This window comes from Varroa jacobsoni, unplaced genomic scaffold, assembly GCF_002532875.2.
Source record: "Varroa jacobsoni isolate VJ856 unplaced genomic scaffold, vjacob_1.0 scaffold_1264, whole genome shotgun sequence".
In the NCBI taxonomy this organism is placed as follows: domain Eukaryota; kingdom Metazoa; phylum Arthropoda; class Arachnida; order Mesostigmata; family Varroidae; genus Varroa; species Varroa jacobsoni.
The window spans coordinates 97,914-116,368 of NW_019214166.1; the positions used below are offsets into that span (position 1 = coordinate 97,914).

An 18,455-nucleotide genomic window follows, 5' to 3' on the forward strand; every position below is an offset into this window, starting at 1 on the left:
CTCCACTCAGTTGTTTTCAGCACATGCCTTGCGTCCCCTTTGCTGACACCAAGCTGCGTTTGGTGGTGTGGCCCTCTTTTTTGTGCCCACAATATCGCTAACATCAAGTCGATATACTGGTAACCAATAAGCGTTTAGCCAGAAGAGGTTCTTTTTTTTGTTGGCATGTTGGTGCTCCTCTGCTTTCAAGCTCACCAACTAGCTGAACTTCGAGCGATTTGCCGCTGGTAAGACGACTATTCTGCAAACGTCCCTTTTGATCCTAGGATTCGTCCAACGTTCATGGCGATACCATTAGAATCAGAGCCTGACGGCTGCCTGCAGGGCCTGCAAACTGCTATAACCAGAATCGTCTCGAAGAAAAATAGTCACTGGAAAATGCTTTCTCTATTGATCTTCGGGAGTGAATGATAGCGATAGAAAAATAGCAAAACGCGACGGTGGCGTCGACGGTGACGGTAACGAAGAAGAAAAATGTGGGCTTTACCAATCCGTACTAAGCAGCGAAACTGGCGAAAGGTGATGAGTGACGGCAGAGATTTCTGCTAAGCATAATACAGCCTGTGGTATATGCACGTACGTACATGCATACTCCTAGATAGCTCGATACCATTTACATCCGCGCCTAGGTTGGCTTTGCTGGTACTGCTTTACTGGTAAAGCCAGCCAACTGTCAGCCTTAGGCTTGCCCACTCCTTTTCTGTAAGAAAAAAATTGCTCTTGTCCTTTACACTGCAGATGTTAGTGATGTGCGACTGTGAACTGAAAATAGCGGCCTTCAGGGAAGGGGGCAGAAAACAGGAACGGTCTCGACGACAATTCTTATCAACTTTTTTCGTTGACTACGTCAACAAACAGAGGCACAAGGACGCAGCCGTTTATAGCAAGGCAAGCATAGTGTTATTGCGATGGCGCTGTTAAGGATAGCACATGTGTTTTCCACCTTCGTACCGGCGGTTCTGCGAGCTGAGAGGGACAGCGTGACATACATCAGGGCAAAGTCTAGTGAAGGCTGACTGCTCTTGTCGTAGTTGCTAATGAAGTTGCAGTTTCTACCGTACTTTTTCTTTATTCATTGCTCTCTTCGCGGTCGGTTCCCCGCGGCCATTGAAAGGGGCCGAGGAGAAAGCTTAGAGGCGAGGATTTGGTGATCGCGCGGGGGTTACGAAGAAGTTACAACGGTTATGGCGATGAGCGAGGAGAAAAGAACGCAAGCGCGCTAGACGAAGCCGGGTGGCCTAAAATAGGACAGCAAAAGGACATTGGGCGGATGCAGGAACGAGTTATACCGACGATGGCTGAGCAGCCGAAGGGGCAAGAAATAAAGCAACGTGGAAGCAGGATGCAGTAGTCAGTGTGCTGTCGCTTGAGGGAATCAAATCTACATCGGCCTGGTACTACTTCTGCTGTCGATGCCGTACGGTTGGAGTCACTGGGCTTTGAATGTTCTGGGGAGTATTGGCCCCACCCTCACACACGAGCGCAAACCTCTTTGGGCAGCATTGGCGATACATTGAGAATTTTCGTGCTGTTCCTCGCTTTTGGAGGGATGGAGGAAGGACTTGACTATCGGTGTGGTCAAAACCCAGCGACGCATTGCGTCAGGATAGAAATTGGTGTTGGCCGTGACGACGTGCGGGTTGCAAGTGGATAGAAGAATTTGTACTGATATGACCACTGCTGCTACTACTACGAAACACGAACGACAAAGTAACTGCAGCAGCGTAAACTAGTTACCGAAGCCAGCAAAGCCGAATCATTACTAATGGAACATAGTTCCAGTGGCAGCGTCTCGTCGTCGTTGTCGACGTCACCGAAAAATCGATGTGGGCAGGGGCAGCAGCTGCGCTAGCGGTAGCAGTGGATACGTTCGGCGCGTAGAGTCGGTACGACATAACTAGCTACATCGTTTGCTAGTAGTAGTAAAGGTTGCCTTTACTAGAGTAGTTCCGAGACCTTTGAATTTTCAAAGAGGCGATGATGTTAGTGGGGTAGGCCTTTACCGCTCAGCCATTACCACGTACCACATCAGATATACGCAGACACGCTGGTTTCGTACATCGATAGCGAATACAACGCAGGCGATGCTGGCTTATCTCAATGCTGCAATTAATTATGCATCAATATTCTCACAAAGAAAAACATCGCAAGCAACACTAAGATAACGGTAATAATGATGACGATGATCATCTTCGGCACATTTCAAAACATACGAACGCGTGATGCAGCACACATAGACTCGTGTACTGAATGTAGCCGATTTAGGACCACAAACATATGGACGGGAGTAATGGAAATGTATGCTAACTTGCCGGTTACCGTGATAGGTTGCATTAGCTATTACAGCTAGGTACACACAGAAAGGAATAGAAGATCCGTATTCAAGTTTTAATCAGCCGCCGATATGCAGGTAGATGAGCAGATGAGGTTTTCGCTTTTGATTCGCATCAGTATATATATATATTACTAAATGAAAAAACAAATACGGTATTATTTTCGTTTTTATTGTTGTCACTTTTTACAATGACGCATTTTTACCGTTTTCAATGATATCCATAACAATTCGAAACGCACTCAAGGAAAAACCAAAAAAGAGCCTGAAACGCAAATCACTATAGCTGACCTTAATGATTTCAGCACAAATAACTTGATTTTGTATGTAGAAAAGAAAAAGCTGCCGGCCCCATCCAATCATGCTGACACAACTATATGCCCAATGCGGTGGTTTAAACATTTTATACGGCACCTCGGATGGGCCGTTTCTGGACAAAAATATTACCGTAAGCCTCGAAAGAGCGGTACGATTTGAAATTGGGATTCGAAGGTAGTGGATATCGAGTCGGTATGACATTGGCGCATAGAGAGTATCTTCGTATCGCATTTAGAGTATCTTCGTACAACACTGACCACACAATAGGGTGGACATCTGGTGATATTGTATTTATTTATTGCACTTATTACTAAGCATATAATCAATCGCACTTTGTTTTATGGCCATGCAACACGTTTCAACTTAAGCACTTGCATGGGCTGTGCACGCTTAACACGTTTTACTGAATAGTGCGACAAGTGTGTACAAGAATGTTACGCATGTAGGTTCTACCATGTATGTACGTATGTATAGGTGAAACAAAAGGCTGTTCTATTCGTCTAGATATAGCCGATAGGCATCATGTCGTTACTGTTTGCTTGGTTCAGTAGGGAGGCGCACGCACCCATAAGATAGCACTGTGCCAAGAGTGACGCCGTTCTGTACGGTGTACTGAAACCACGCATTTTAAGCCTTGCTAATGACGTTGTTTTCGCTTTCATACGTGAATAGGTTCGTTCTATGTGGCTGTATGCGCACAATTGTTCTCTACTATTTTGCGCCGGCCGTAAGACATGCTTAATGAACGTCTGCCTGAGCTAGATCGCTTCGGGTGGGTCGGAGTAGCAGTGAAGCCACCTGAAGACTGCTCAAAATTCATTGCATTTTGAATTCGCAAATTGGCATCGCCAGTGCGTAACTACTAGGACAGCGGGTGCGGCTAATATAAATGTCGACCGTGCTATGCCGTTGGAGCTAGCAGGCCCATCCACAGGCAGGCTCAGTTGGCAGGCTACGATGCTTCTGGCAGCTGAGCACCATCGAGACCGAGGGACCTGTCCCACAGCTACACGTGCGGCCAAGAACAGTTGATAAGAAGAGAAAAAGTTAGAAGGTACTCGAACAGGACGTACGATTGCATCTGCAGATATCTGCCTAACTGAACTACCATGGGGCTTACTAGTGGCTTTGTGATTTCTCATCTTGTGACGTTGTTTCAAGACCTCTCGGAATAATGAGACAACAACTAGGTGAGCACCCAAACTTCGCGTGGGGATGCAATCACCGGTGTTCGCGGCGACGCGCTTCGTGATAGAATGGCTGAATGAAAACAACTAATTATAGTATACTCAAGAATACGCATAAATGATGTCCATATATTTAGTTAACTGTTCATGGAAACATATAATCTATGCAGGCTAGATTATTGTATTGCAGCATAGCGTATTGATATTGGTTATGCTAGGATATGATATGGGAATATGCTGGGTATCAAGAACTCGATAGCTAAACGCGAGTCGGATTGCGTCTTGGCCATCATCTATTCCTCGCGAAATCCAACGATATAATTTTGTCCGTTACAGATTATTTCCATGTGTGCACGCTGTATTACACGGACGGTTAGTATCATACCAAAGTAGCTGAAAATAGAGGCGGCATCGGTAGCAGTTAGAAATCGAGCACGATCACGTAGATAAGCATAAAAGTCAACCCGTACATGAAAGTTTCGAAGTTGTAAATCTAGGGCCCTAACTGACTTTCTATCATACTCACGATGTTCATCGTTACATTGTATTACTGTATATAAGGGTGTCTAGGACCGTGCCCGGCTCGGAAAGTTCTGTAATAAAGCACAACCTGTACCTATGTACCGGATATATTTTACATACAATGATGTTGAGTTTTTAACCATAGTCTGTGAATTTGAATGTTAATTTCCAACTTTCGTCATCGCTAATATGTCTTTGGTAAGGACGTGTTAGCGATGACAACGTACGGCACGGTAGTAGTTGCCTAAAATTCTCGAATTTCTTTTGTCAAATCGAACCGTGGAGTCGCGCATTGATTCAGCGAGGGGACGCCAACGCAACTCTGCTCGACAGCTACAAGATTGTACGTAATTGAACCTCTCAATATACCCTCTATGTCGTAGAGCTTTCTAGCCCGAGTTGTCAGCGGTCTTAATAGGGTGACTCGATTAATATATCTGCGGTGGGCAAGATTTTACGAGCTACCAAGAGCCGCGACAACCGTTGCTTTCACTACGAGATTTCCCGGCTCGCTTCAGGGCACTCGCTATAAACAAAGCCCTCAATTTTATATGCTCTATATACATGTAGTTATCTTCGGCTATACTCTCCCCCTGGACGTCCTCGTTCCTGCTGAACCTTAACCACATATAACCTAGCTTTGTCCGGGTAAGCTGAACCTGAAGTTCTTGTACAGTTAATAAGCACAATACTAAATCGTGCTGGATACAATGGAGGTCATGCTAAATATTAAGTATTCGTTCGTATATCTCACGAACGCTATCTCCAATATTCTGTGCTCATCTGACCAAACATCTACTATTATTTTAACAGTTACCTAGGTCATCGCTAGTTAGCAAAAGACCAAACGTCATTTCTTTTTGGCTAACTACGACATCGTAATAGATGGCCATCCACAAGTGAATTTAATTAGCAAGAGCGAAAAGCTTCCAGGCCTTATCTCTTAGCGTACCAAAGAAGCCACGGCTTTTTAGAAATATTGATTAACGCTGACAATCAGCTGTACCTTTATAACGGTTTGGCGGTTACCTCACAGGTTGGGTTGCTCTCTCGTTGATTGCCCGTGCTGAGATACCATAGACGCTTGTCGAAACGAGAAATGATTACGCAACCTTTGCTACCATCCTACTTGGCGATAGCTGTTCAGCCCTTAGCATCATCATCATCTGGAGATGATTAACTTCCTTCGTTTGTTGTTGGACGACCGGATAAGTTAGATCTGTGTTGCCCATAATGCTTAGTTGCTGTTTACATTTGTATTGCAGCTCTTTATACTTGCTTGCTTGCTGCGACTACACAGTTACGGCGGCGACTCTTCATCGTTGTCCTTTTCCATTGCGTTGTCCGGGTCGATTTAGCCTTTACTCCGTTCTGTGCCGGACGAAGTATTAGCTATCTGCACGATAACACAGACATAAACGACTGGCAGTAGTCAGCAGAAGTGCTACTGCTTTAATAAGATTGCAAGTAACAGCAATAATGTAAAAAAGGCCAACAGGTAGATATGAAAAAGCAGCACTTTATGACGGTGCCTTCGTTCGGCGAGTGCAAGGCATACGATGACGGAGCTATCACTAGTCGATTCCGTCAGTCGAAGATAAGGTTGAGCCTCGTAATATTTTACGGATACGTGTGTTGGCCAGCTAGTTGGTCCGGATTGCTACGGACTCTATCAGTTTTTTTAGCGGAGCTTCACGTAGCTACAGCACAAACTAAAGTATCTGTAACGGCTAACTTTTGAGATAGGGTTTAACCTTTCTGTATAAATATTCCACGCCGCTTTCTTTCGAATATATATGTATATGTAATATATAATTTCGAGTAGTTGCAGAAGAGTTCACATCATGCTGCTTCGCATCGAAATGACTTGTAGTGATGCTCAGTACTGGAAGTTCCCGAGAGAGTTTCGAAAGAAAGCGGGGTGGAATGATTGCCCAATACATAACTGGACAAATAGAATGAGCTGTGAGTGCTTGATGTATGAATATAATAGGATAATAGCGCTGCTAGCGTTCGCACTGTCTGCTGGACGCTATTGAACACTAGCAGCTGCTGCTGCTGCTGCTGGTAACTGAACCATTAAAAGGAAAAGGAATGGTTAATAATTTTAATTTACATTGAAGTCAGAAGCCGCCATGCGTTATATTGGAAATAAGACGGGCCAGCTTTATAACGAAGCTTAACGATTGATAACAGATTAAACGTCACGCATACAGGCTGACCATAGCAGTTTATAATGGAACTCTAAGATGAATCTTTGCCTTTCATATCCATCTAGGAATACTGTATGTCGTGACAAAAGACTCTGCTCACTGAAAGCTCGAACGAGAGAAATATTACAAGTTTGTTGTTTCCTGCTTCTAAAGTGATTGCTTTTTTCAGGACGTCATGCATCGTTGTATGATGCACTGGCAACGCACCCATGTATCGTAAGGGAAACATATTTTCCAGCAATTGGCAGTCTTTTGCACAACGAGTTTAATCCTCAAAAAACGCCCTTGCTACGTGAAGTTCCCATATGTAAATGAAAGTCCATCGCACGAATACTCGAACGGCTGGTGTGAATACCGCATATCACCAGTGTCACGCTCATATCTTCATATATTGTAATTGATATTATATATGAAGACGACGTGGTGGCTATTGCAAATAATGATGACAAATGCCTGATATGCTGTAAACCTTTTTCGAGCTAGCTTAATACGTCACGCCATTATGAAGGCGGGTCACGCACAGGGTTTGTACTGGGTAATCGGCAAAATTCTACTCACGTGCTCCATCATACGTAATCAGACAAAACCAGTAACAATACCAAAGTAGATATTTTGTCACGTTGGGCGCGCAAACCATGCCCTTGTCTACTGAATTGGCGATAACTAGTAATTATTATGATCATGACTAGTTGACTTCGTATTAATACACTCTATAAATGCTTCCCACGTTCTCTACAAGGAAAGCATTGACCCAAGCAGCCGTCACGGTCTCTCTTGGTATCGTTATTTTATCATTTGCGGTTGTTGCCGCCGCTGCTTCCGGACCCTCACTACTGTTGATAGACGCTGAGCTTGTTGTCGCTGTTGTTGTTGCGCGCATTTGTTACATTATTGCTGCTCGAACTGTGGTAATAGCGAGTGTCAGTGAAGAAGAGTAGGGTATGAAAGCGCGAGAGAGAAAGTGGACGAAAGCACTGGGAGGGTGAAATTCGGCCGCTTGATTGCAGTGACTGTGGGGGTGGGCCGTGGAGACGGATGGGAATCTAAAGGAGAAGAGCAATTCCCTTTCGGACAAGTAGCAGGAGTTGCGGATCGCAAAATCAAGGGAAAGTCGCACAGTCGGAGGAAGGGGCAATCGAACTTCAGGCTGGTTTAACGCCATTGGTAGGGGGAATCCGAAGAGCCAAGCGAAAGGTCAGCAAGGAGCCAAGCAAAAACAAGCGAATGTTGGGGGATGCGAAAGCGGCTGTTTGCTGGTAAGGGCTCTCAAGGAGATTTAGATAGTGTAGACCAACCCTGTGATTCTTCCTCTGGTTCTATTGCAGTGGTAAGAGCGTAGCCGGTCGGGGGTGTTAGTGTCGGGCGGCTGTGGAGCTGAGTTAGTGGGAGCTTCTTTCTGTTTGAGGTGACCCCTTATCTTTCAAGTAAGCAAACCCAAGCTTAATGGCTTGGTACCGCCTGAGCCACTATGGGTAGCAGTAATCATGCCCTTGCTTGTGCGTTCTTTTCAGTTCACGCAGGTACACACTCGTTTGCCATCATTGACTAGGTTAGACAATAGGCCACTACAACTCTCAGATGGGCGGCTGGCCCTACCTAGAAGGCGATTCTAAGCTTAGACTTCTTTTCGAGTAAAGAGGAAGATAATTCTTTTTTCTCTTTTAGTTATATGACAGAAAGGCGGCTACAACCTTTAGAAGCAAGCAGAACACTGTGGCCCAAGAAAACGCTGGCCACGAAAATTCCAGTAGTTGGCAGAAACGAACAGTGGGACAGAAAAAAAGGAGTTTGATAGGTAAAATATGGGACATGAGGCGTAAGATCAAACTGGTACCTGTCTGGTTGGTGTGCCTCGTAGAAAGAAGGCCAAAGATGGGTGGGGTTGACGGGGCTGGATTGGAAGGCGAAGAGAGGACCAAACGGTTAACAGTGGGGCTGTATAAAGGAAATCATATAAGGTTACCTACATACCAGGAGGTATGCGAGGGTAACGATGTGTAGTTGAGGGGCAAATCTAAGGATTTTCTTTTTCTTCTCGTTGGACTTCGGCCTGGTTGGGTGGCGCTCTTTATGTTGAGTGTTGCCTATCGATGGAAGGGTTTGCCTAAACGAACAACAGGGGGAAGAACGACCTCCGTGAACCACGGACAACGACCGGAGGGTAATGACTAGAGGTAAAAAGACAAAGAAAAAGACGGCGATTTGATTGTTTCAGGACCCGCTGGCGCCCGCAGTACGGAGCTCGAAGACTGCACAGCAAGCCTAAGAAACCAAAGGCGTCTAAGAAGCAAGTGGCCGCTACACTAGGCAGTACTGTCGGATCGTGGAGTAGCAAAGCAGGAATGATACTCAAGGAAAGGAGAGAAAAAAAAGGGAGTTCGACTCGGTGAGACGTGTGCTGTTTGACCAGGCCGGATGGTTTCAGGATCCAGGCCAGGGTGGCCTGACTGCGGTGGGTTAGCCACAATTCACTGCCACCGTCTTGTGACCGACTACCGAATCACCCTGTGGATGCGAACGTTTATTTGAGTGGCATCGTGAAGCGCAGAAATGGTGGCCGTCATAGAACTACCAATAGCACAAGTAAAAACAGCAACAGTGCTCCTATTGTTGGCAGCCCTTAATTTTCTACCAATTTACCGGTTACCGAGCCACAGAAGTGTATGAAAGCGGTTGTCTCTGACAGCGTAAAAAAGCAGAAGGGTCCGTGACGTTTATAGATAACGTACATTCGGCGGCCAGCGGCAAAATAAGTGAGGAGAGAAGTAAGGCAAAAATGGTTATGTCAGCTAATATTTGTCTAGGTAAAAGAAGATCTTGGACAATTCCACAAGATGTAAGTTTCAAGTAAGCGGACTGTTGCGATTGGCTGCTTTTCGTTTATTTATCAGATTCGGCGGTAAGTTGAAGAAAATTGTATTGGATTGCAAGAGGTACGTTTAAAGAATTGAGTGCCATCCTTTAAACTGTTTTTACTTGATAATCGATAGCTTATATATACATACTCCACAGCGCTTTCTTACCCTTCGTTAGTACACAAGAGTGGCAAAAAATATTTGGCTGAATCCCTTTGAACGGTACGATAACTGTATTCTCGCCTTGATAGTTTAGCACAGGGCAGAAGCGTTTTTGTCTCAGCGGGGTCTTTTCGACGTGCCCGCATCACCATTTTAATGTGATTGCGTCGTGTGAGATTCCCTTTCTGCTTATATGTCTATGTAGGACCGACACTGTTGCTCAAACACTTGAGAATTAAATGACTTGTTTTACTGCTGGATCAGTAGTTGAACAGCATTTTTACTCTAAACGATTGAAGGGTTGTAGCTCGCATATAACGCGACGCGCGAGATACTTCACTGGTCCTCAGCGTCACAGGCAGGCGTTTCCCTGACCATGTGCTTACGTCAGTGTCCGATCAGCAGCAGCAGGAACAGAAGTACATCTGTCTATCACACCAAAATGCATTGTCATATATAAACGTGAGAGAAACTAATGATAAGTTATAAGAAATAGTGCCATCAGCATGTTCAGTTTGCGCTTTAAGTTCCCCAGACGCGTTACAGAGGAGTTTCTTAGTAGGTATAAAATTCTTGGGAATACCCAGACTAAAACGAATTTACTTAAAGTCAAAATAATCCTGTTCTTGATTCGCGTTAAAACAGCACATTATTTGGATAGCTCGCGTCGTTTCTATACAACGCACTGTCAGCTCGCCTACGAGTAGCTAATATGATGGGGAAACTGTTTAAACAACGATAATTATGGCTTATTCGTCATAAGTCTACGACGCAGGTTTGATTGGTTCAAGTCGCTAGCTGTACAGTTGGCGTGCCAAATATCTATACACATTCTTTATTGGGTATCATCATATCTGATTGTTGTTTCTTTTAAGCTAATGAGGTAATAAGAAACTAGGACGCTATTGGACGTATGAAAATTTCAGGTAGATCCCTCTACGCGATATTTAATAATCGTGTGATAAGAGATAGGGGGCGGCACAGTCTAGGTGGCTAACGCGCATATTTTTGAGTGCGTTGCCATAGAAACCATTAACAACGAGCATGCTACCTCGCAGCTGTAAATCTTGGCGTTAGCAAAAATGATTATTAGAAATTAGTAATCAGGAAAATAAAAAAAAAATCTGAAACTATTTTTGAGATTAGTAGCTACTTTTATGGTTGGCATGCCGTTTAATATGTCTATTGAAGAAACTCCAGGTAGGTCTTACGAGACCCACTCTGGTTAAAACCTCTAGTGGGCACAACTTCTTAAGGCTTTATCTAAGAGAGTGATTCCGACAATTTGTTCACGTAAAAGAAGATATCTAAAAGAGCAAAAACAGAATCGGATAAGTTTGAAAAAAATCGAAACGAACCAGGACGTTCGTATACAATGTTTCGTTAAGCTTCTCCAGTCAAGAGCATATAGAAATACGGCCAAACATTGAGAAACATGTAACGTAATTAGGTCGTTAACAGCAGCAGCAAATCAAGCGTCCATTATATTTTAAGACTTTGTATATGAAAATGTTACAGTCTAAAAATGGACTTGTTACCAATGAAGATGGTCCAGAGAGAGAGGAATAATTTTGCCAATCGATCGTTTAGAGTTATGAAACCGTATCCAAGGTAGGAGGCGTAACTGGAAACGCACATAATATACAGAAACCCCATATCAACTTACCAGGTTACAATATGGCTTAGTATTTGAAGCGAAAATTATTAATTGGATTATTCTTTTGGGACAGTGCAATGGCTCGTGGCAATCATTTGAGTTCACCGCAAGAATCTGTTTTACCACACATTCGGAAGGACTTTGGCGGGATGGTACGTTTTTCCCAGAACACCTGCGCTATTATCGAGACGTAAGAGCATATTTTGATGAGTCTTCCATACGGATAAGTTAATGGAGAGGTCCCATTAAATATTGGGTAAAATCGACGATACTGGAGGAAGATGTAAAACCTGCAATTGGCAAACAATGCGCTACAACATCAGATAAAATGTTACATATTATGCATAGATTTTTTGCAATTTAAAAATCTTATCTAAGTAAAATTTGTAGTTATAATTATTCAAACTGCGTGTAAACTTTTAAGGCATCCTGTTTTTTTCATTTAATCATACCTGTCGTTTAGAATAATTATCCACGGCGTACACGCCGTATAGTAGCTACATTTAGAATATTGTGTCTTGAGTCGTATGCAGGCATTACGTAACATATATTCCATATGAGCATGTGCCACCTATGTGAGCATATTTTTTTCCAGGATGTAGATATGATGATGGTACGTACGTAGAAGATACGTGGCTTAGACGTCTATAGAGTAGCTGCTGACGTCGCTCATGAGCATCGGCTTTCTATTTCTCATTCTGGCTGCTTGACTCTGAGTCCGCCTGCCCTTGTCGGGAGAAGCGGGAAGCGGTGACAGAGAAAACGCAGCAACGGTTTTAGTAAAATGCAGATTAAAAAACCTTCCCAATCGAAAAATCTGCCGAGAAAGCCGACTCGGACAAAACGCCTGGCTACGACACATGTCGAACTACGATGTGAACTACGACTTATTGTTTTCGTAACAGACGGCACTAAAAACGGAGGTGATAATTTTAGAGTGCGAGAAATACAACAAGAAAAAATGAGTTAACGAAAACAACAATGCTGCTTTGGGGCAAACTCTTCGACCCTAGCCAAGTCCGTTGTTGAGTCGACGTTGTCAAAAGCAGCACTTTCTAGTGGAGGTAGCTTTCATAGCAGGAAAAAAGAACGCTGCACCACTATTACAACAAACCAATCTTACATACTGCTTTTCCATGAGGAAACCATAGCAACACAGGGGTAAGAGATGAGGGGCGTGAACTATTCAAGTAGCGTCTGCTATTAGCCAGTGCAGGGATAGGCGCTCGTGCGGCTGTTGCGGTCAACTAATAATCGGTAGAATGTCCGTCTAACAAAGAAAGGTTGTTTGATGGGACGATCATGCAACGGCGTTCTAAATGGCGGGAATGGAGCGTTGGGCGAAAACGAGAACGAGAGAAAACAGTAGATGTAGTTATCTAATGATGATTTAGAGACATGCTATTTTGAGCCCATGCTGTAAAAACCACAACGATTGCATGCGGGATAAAGGACGTGAAGTGGGCAGGTTTAACCTGGTGGCCTTCAGCCTGGGGAACTGACGCTAGCTCCATGCGAATAAAGGACGAATAGCAGACGAATCTGTGAAGGTCTGCAGATGGCGTTCCCAGCAGTTTCAGGCACCCGAATCCTAGTTTCAACTAGGTACTGGTCTTTGTCTTGATTTCTAGCCTCTACCGGTGATCTGTTCTTTCGTCCCCCTATACATTGGCTAAAACGAAGGAAGCGGGCAGAAACCAAAGGAGCTGATTGAGAGAAGATTTTCGGGTAGCGGTTGAATCGTGGGGGACCAACTGCTCTAATAACGGCAGCAGTAGCAGCAAGCTGTCTCGCTGCTGGTACTTGGAAATGAGGGAAATTGAAGGCCAAACGGGTAACGAGATGGTACAGAGGATAGGAACAATTTTGCAGAACGGACGACAAACCTAAGTTGACAACTCACTTAACGGTTGTGGCAGGCTCTGCATCAACGGGAAAAGGGAATGGAGCAGCACAAGTTGAGACAGGAAGAAAAAATGAGAAGAGAGATAATTGCAGAAGACCACCGTTCCTATCACTACCATTGGTGCTAACTGAAGCCCAAGGAAAAAAGCAGGAAAAGCCGAGGCTGTGCTGGACGGACACCGATGTGACTTCGGGCGATTGGCAAGCCCAGCTTAGTCATGAAGCTTTAGCCGCTTGGCCCTTGGTGGCGGTTGAACATTGGGAGAAAATGACGAACTCCTTTAAGCTTAAAACTGCCACACCTAGATTTAAAACTCAATGGGATCTATTAGACTTGACGTCAACGATTGAATGACTCACTACACAGGTTTCTACTTATGGGTATGCTTTCAGGAATTTAGCATTTTTTCCTTTTTTGGAATTGAATCAGAAAACATGATTTGTTTTTTCTAGGTGATTTTATTATTGATTTACCTAGTATATATGCATGCATGTCACGAATTTACTTAGCTTGTATACTTTATAGAACTTTCGCTAATTATCCAATTCAATCCTAATAAGATCTAAATTATGTGCACTTATAAAAACATAATCAAAAATCTATTTTATCAACTGATGTTGAATGTACATTTACTTTTGGAAACAATTACGTAATTGACATAAAAACATAAAAACACTTCTTTCGTATCTAAGTGAAAAACTAAGCGCAGATATTTACCCAAAGTTGTTGGTCTCAAGGTACCCTTCCCCTCAAGGCAGTTGATGGGACAGTTTATTCAAATGTTTGAGATGAATGCACCAGCTTTCCTTCATATTCAACTATATATATATATATATATATATATATATGTAATCTGTTAGTCTGTGGGTCTATCATCTTGAGGACAAATGTTCTTTCCTAGAATTATGGTTGTTGAAAAGGTACAATTGTGTCGTACATTGTCAACCTGGAATGGTGGTAGCATTTTGCAGCAGCGGCAACGAGCCGGCCTGGCAGCCAGTGACAGGGATCTGGCCGCCGGCGCGAGTATCAAGCAGAATCCGCGTCATGCCACGGCGGTTGTAATAAGGGATAATCAATCGTACGCGCATGGCCGAGTTTCAGAGATGCCAACTGACTGGGCCGCGCTTAGTTTCCTCGGCTTTCCTCTCTTAGAGGAGAGGCCTGTACATCTTGGGTTCTTGGATCGCTGCTCAGTACCTCAGCGGCTTGAGAGCTCGGCAGCCAGCTGCCAGTCATTGAGATAGTTTCGTCGAGTTTGCCCCTTCCAGACGGGTAGGATCCATCCTGGGTTGCGGGTGGCCGATTACGGGGTGCTGCCAGTTGTGAGTGAGTCGTGGCACTTGTGCGAATAGTAATTGTCAGTGCTGAAGAAGAAGGGGTAATGGCCAGGACTTCAGTCCCGACTGTGTTGGGCCATCATGATGATGTGAATAGACGGTGTAGACGATGGTGTTGGTAGCAAAAGAAGCAAAATAAAGCAACAACGATCGAGGCGCCCGTATGTCGCCAGTGCGCCATGCCAGAGATTACGACCTGTCTAGGCAGCCGTCGTAGTTACGTGGGAAAGAGCGGAAGGTGCGTGAAGGGTAAAGTGGCCAGCATTTGCAAGCCCTGAGGGTTGAAGGGGCATGGCAGGATAGAGTTGAGCTGAGTGCATTTGAGAAAGTGGTCCGTGACGCTCGACTCGGAATCGCCAAGACCAGGGAAAGTGAGTAGAACAAGAATAGACCTGCTGCTACAGCTACTGGGCTGTAGCAGCAGGTCTATTCTTGTTAGGTAGCAGCCTCATGGCTGACTTAGTCCGCATAAAAACTACTGTTGTTGCTGTCAGAGAACTTCCGCCGTCGACCATATTATCGCCGTTATCTTTGTATGCGAGTACGTTTTCACAATCACATCAAGCCGGCGTTAAATCATTTCTCGTCAATATGTGCCTCAACGCAATGAAACTGATTGCACAAAATTACTCCTAGCGATAATTTGACCTACGATCTATCAATTTGACGTGTTAATTCTCTTTTCAAAAATGAAGTTTCAGAATCTCCCGAGGGTTAGGTCGAGGCTTACACTCAAAGAGGATAAAGAAGGTGAAGATAGAAAAAAAAGTCCTAGTATTAATGTAGGCACATAAGTACCTCCAAATGCTAAGCGTACTAAACTGCGGAGATTAGTTTATAATAATAAAAGATTACGGCTCAATTTATCAATTAGGGCAAAACAACGAAATAGAAAAATACCAATAATAAGATAAAACCTCTAAACAAACATGGACATTTCGACTTTCGATTCTTGTAAATTTTTAACGGGTGTAATGAGCTGGAAATGTATGTAATGGCAACGGTTCCTGAGATTTCTTTTCGATTTTGGAAATTTCTAATATCACACACTTACTGGCCTTAAGTTCGCTGTGGACTTTGTCGAGCGCATTTGCTTTGATTAGCCCGGCAAACTCGTACGTCTTCCTACCACTAAACTTATTAAGGCAGTACGATTCATAGACGAGTTTCTAGTGGAACAATAGTATTCAAAGATAATTGATGAAGTCAGTAGCAGGACTGCTGCTGACAGTTTTTTGGTTCATCCTTTTTAAAGGTTACCAGCCTTCAGTTATCCTTTAAAATGCTCGGCTTCGCTTCCTTCAGATTTCGTAATGCCATTGTCACTCCGCGACGATGGCCGGTGCGACGCCCTAATGGCGGATCTGCCGGCTTAACCCTTCGCGACAAACGCATGAACGGATGACTGAAACGCTCACTGACTGCCTTCGATTGATCTGCCGCCACGCACCCACTATATCCTTCCCGTCTTAGCGTCTTTTCTGCAGTCTCTGCGGTCCACTTGTCTGGCTTTCTTTTTCGGCCTTGGTATCTTCTGACAGATCTTCTGCTGCCCTTGTACCAACTTAAGGGTTAAGAAAACCTTGGGAGAGGACACCCCCAGGTCTTCTTGCGACTACAATTTTGATGATGAGCAAAAGCAAAAGAAAAAAGGATTCTTGAACGTGTCCTCTCTGGGAAGCTTAGTTGCGACTTCTTGAGTCTAAGCGGGCTACCGCTTCCGCGGTCTTTGCTCTGACCTCTGCGCTCTCGCTGGAGCCTTTCAGACTTTTTTTTTGTTTCTTGATTCTTGTCCTTCTTCCTTTAATTTATCTTTCGTTTTCTTCCTGCTGCCCATCTCTGTTGCCCTCGTTTGCGATCCCCTCTTCGATCCAACCGATCTCATCTAAAGGCTGAACTCTAGGGTTACCCAGTTCCGCAAATGGTGTGGAAGGGCAGCAGCGACAAGCTTCGCACTTTCTTCTTTTTCGCCTTCCTACTTTTTTTTTCTTGATTTTTGGTTGCATCCTGCCGCTTATGACGGGAGAGACATTGCGAAAGAAATTTGTCGATAAAGACTGCTACGGAAGTTGGATACATGTACGCTCTTAGATGAGAGTGCAAACGGGCGTCGCATCCAGCCGGAACACACCGCTGCTGCCACGCTTCTATGCATGAGCTGAATGCGCCGTTAGTATTGCTGACGGGGCTAAACTGGACTGGGTGAATTTCGTCACCGCTTCTTTCCCTTCTGTTTTTAATCTATCTGTTTTGACCCCTTTGGTTGATTTCGGTCGGGGAGGCCAAGTTTGATTTAATTCGGATTTAACTTCGGATAGGGCTGAATCGGACACCTCAGATCTTATTAATGCGATTGGTGCAAGTTGGAAGAATAGCGATTGTCTTCGGATCCGAAGCCGGCCGATGTCAGCGCGATATAGGAGCACCACTCCTACGTAGATAGACCGTCAAAAATAGCTAACTGGAAAAGTTGCATCGAGTTACGACGCAAAGCAAATATCGTAGACATGACATCATCCGATTGTTAGACGATAAAAACGTCATTTCGCGTCTAATGAAGAAGGCAGTACTGAGAAAAATAATAAAGCTGCGTTCAGACCACTAGAGCAGATGGCACTGCAATTATGTGTAGTGGCAAGTGTGGGTTGTGGCCATGAAGCTGTCTGTTTTGTTGTCGGTTTTTTTGACTGATTGTTTACGAACGATATCGCCTCTTTGACGGTAAGTAGCTTGTTAACAGCTCTCTATGCCAGGATCTTAATAGTTTCCATCGTTTTTTCTCGTCAACTCACTTCTGGACAGACTGATTGATATGCGTCAACCAGCATCGCTGCCACCATCACCAAATGTGTGGTCGACGGGCCGGCAAACAACCGTGCAGAGACTCGCGAAACGATCGCGTCTATAACGCGGCGAACAATGTTCCATTCTATTATGTAGTCCAGCGATAGCAGGTTCCCTTGCAGTGCCTGGTCTTCTTTCATCGTTTTGACATAGCATGTCTATTTCCATCTAGCTACCTCCAATTCTTGGGGCAAAAAGCTATTGAAATAGGCATATCAGAGTCGTCAGGGTCCGCTAACAGGCAAGAAGCCGACATCGATGGGTGCAACGGCAATGGGACGACTGTTCAATTCGTTGAGGTGGAGGAGTTCAAGCAAAAGAAAGACACAAGGGAGTTGGATGGTTGCGGCCGAACTAAGTTGGACGGAGAACAACGAATCGAGTCAAAGTTTTAGGGACGATTTCGAGATCACGGAACCTTTTAGCCAGCCATATAGCGCATGGGGGCGATTGTGTCTCTTTTATAAGGTAAGGTTCATTTAAAATATTTTTTTCCTAGTGAGAAAACATGCCACGATATTAATTTGCTGTTGCTGCTTATTTTCGTTGACACTTCTTTCGATTGAATCGACGAGGGGCCACACAGTATCGATAGGGGCATGACGTACTATGCTGTAATCAAAATAATAATCCAAGGGCATCCACAAGGATAAACAATATATGTTTGGCTTTCTGAGTAAAACTAAAGTCGTGATCGCGACATGTTAAAGACCTGTATGCTTTATTATTGATTCCCTATTCATATGCTTCATTACTGATTAGCGTTGCGATCTGATTTAGTGAAAGGAAAAAGAAAAGGTTACCGCCGAGGCATTCAATCCGTGCTCACTTATCTCTCTGCATTGGCAATTTCTATGATGTAATCCCTGTCGGACACGTTGCTCATTGTTGTTACTGCATGCATCAAAGTCTCACTTGTTGGTCACTTGGGCAGAAAACGGATAGCTTTGCCCCGACTGGTAAGCCGACATGGTATCCATGTACTTAGTTGAGCGTATGTAGGTACAAGCACCTTCAAATCTTATCGACATCGGATATAAATCATTTATGGGTATGGTTTTTAGATGCCCAACTAGGACTACTGGCAATTTTCATAGTTATTATGAAAACAGGATATGA

General features: G+C 44.2%; 1 protein-coding gene and 1 long non-coding RNA gene across 4 annotated transcripts in view; one reads left to right on the top strand and one right to left on the bottom strand.

Annotated features, from left to right (window-relative positions):
* Nucleotides 1-18,455, top strand: part of LOC111268211 (uncharacterized) — a 157,945-nt gene that overhangs the window by 73,637 nt on the left and 65,853 nt on the right. The gene's annotated exons all lie outside the window — the stretch shown is intronic.
* Nucleotides 817-13,234, bottom strand: LOC111268212 (uncharacterized). Its single transcript, XR_002685073.2, has 5 exons — nucleotides 11,868-13,234; nucleotides 11,370-11,536; nucleotides 11,128-11,213; nucleotides 5,389-5,755; nucleotides 817-4,230 (listed from the first exon to the last, which is right to left on the bottom strand). It is a non-coding gene; the product is annotated as an uncharacterized LOC111268212 (long non-coding RNA).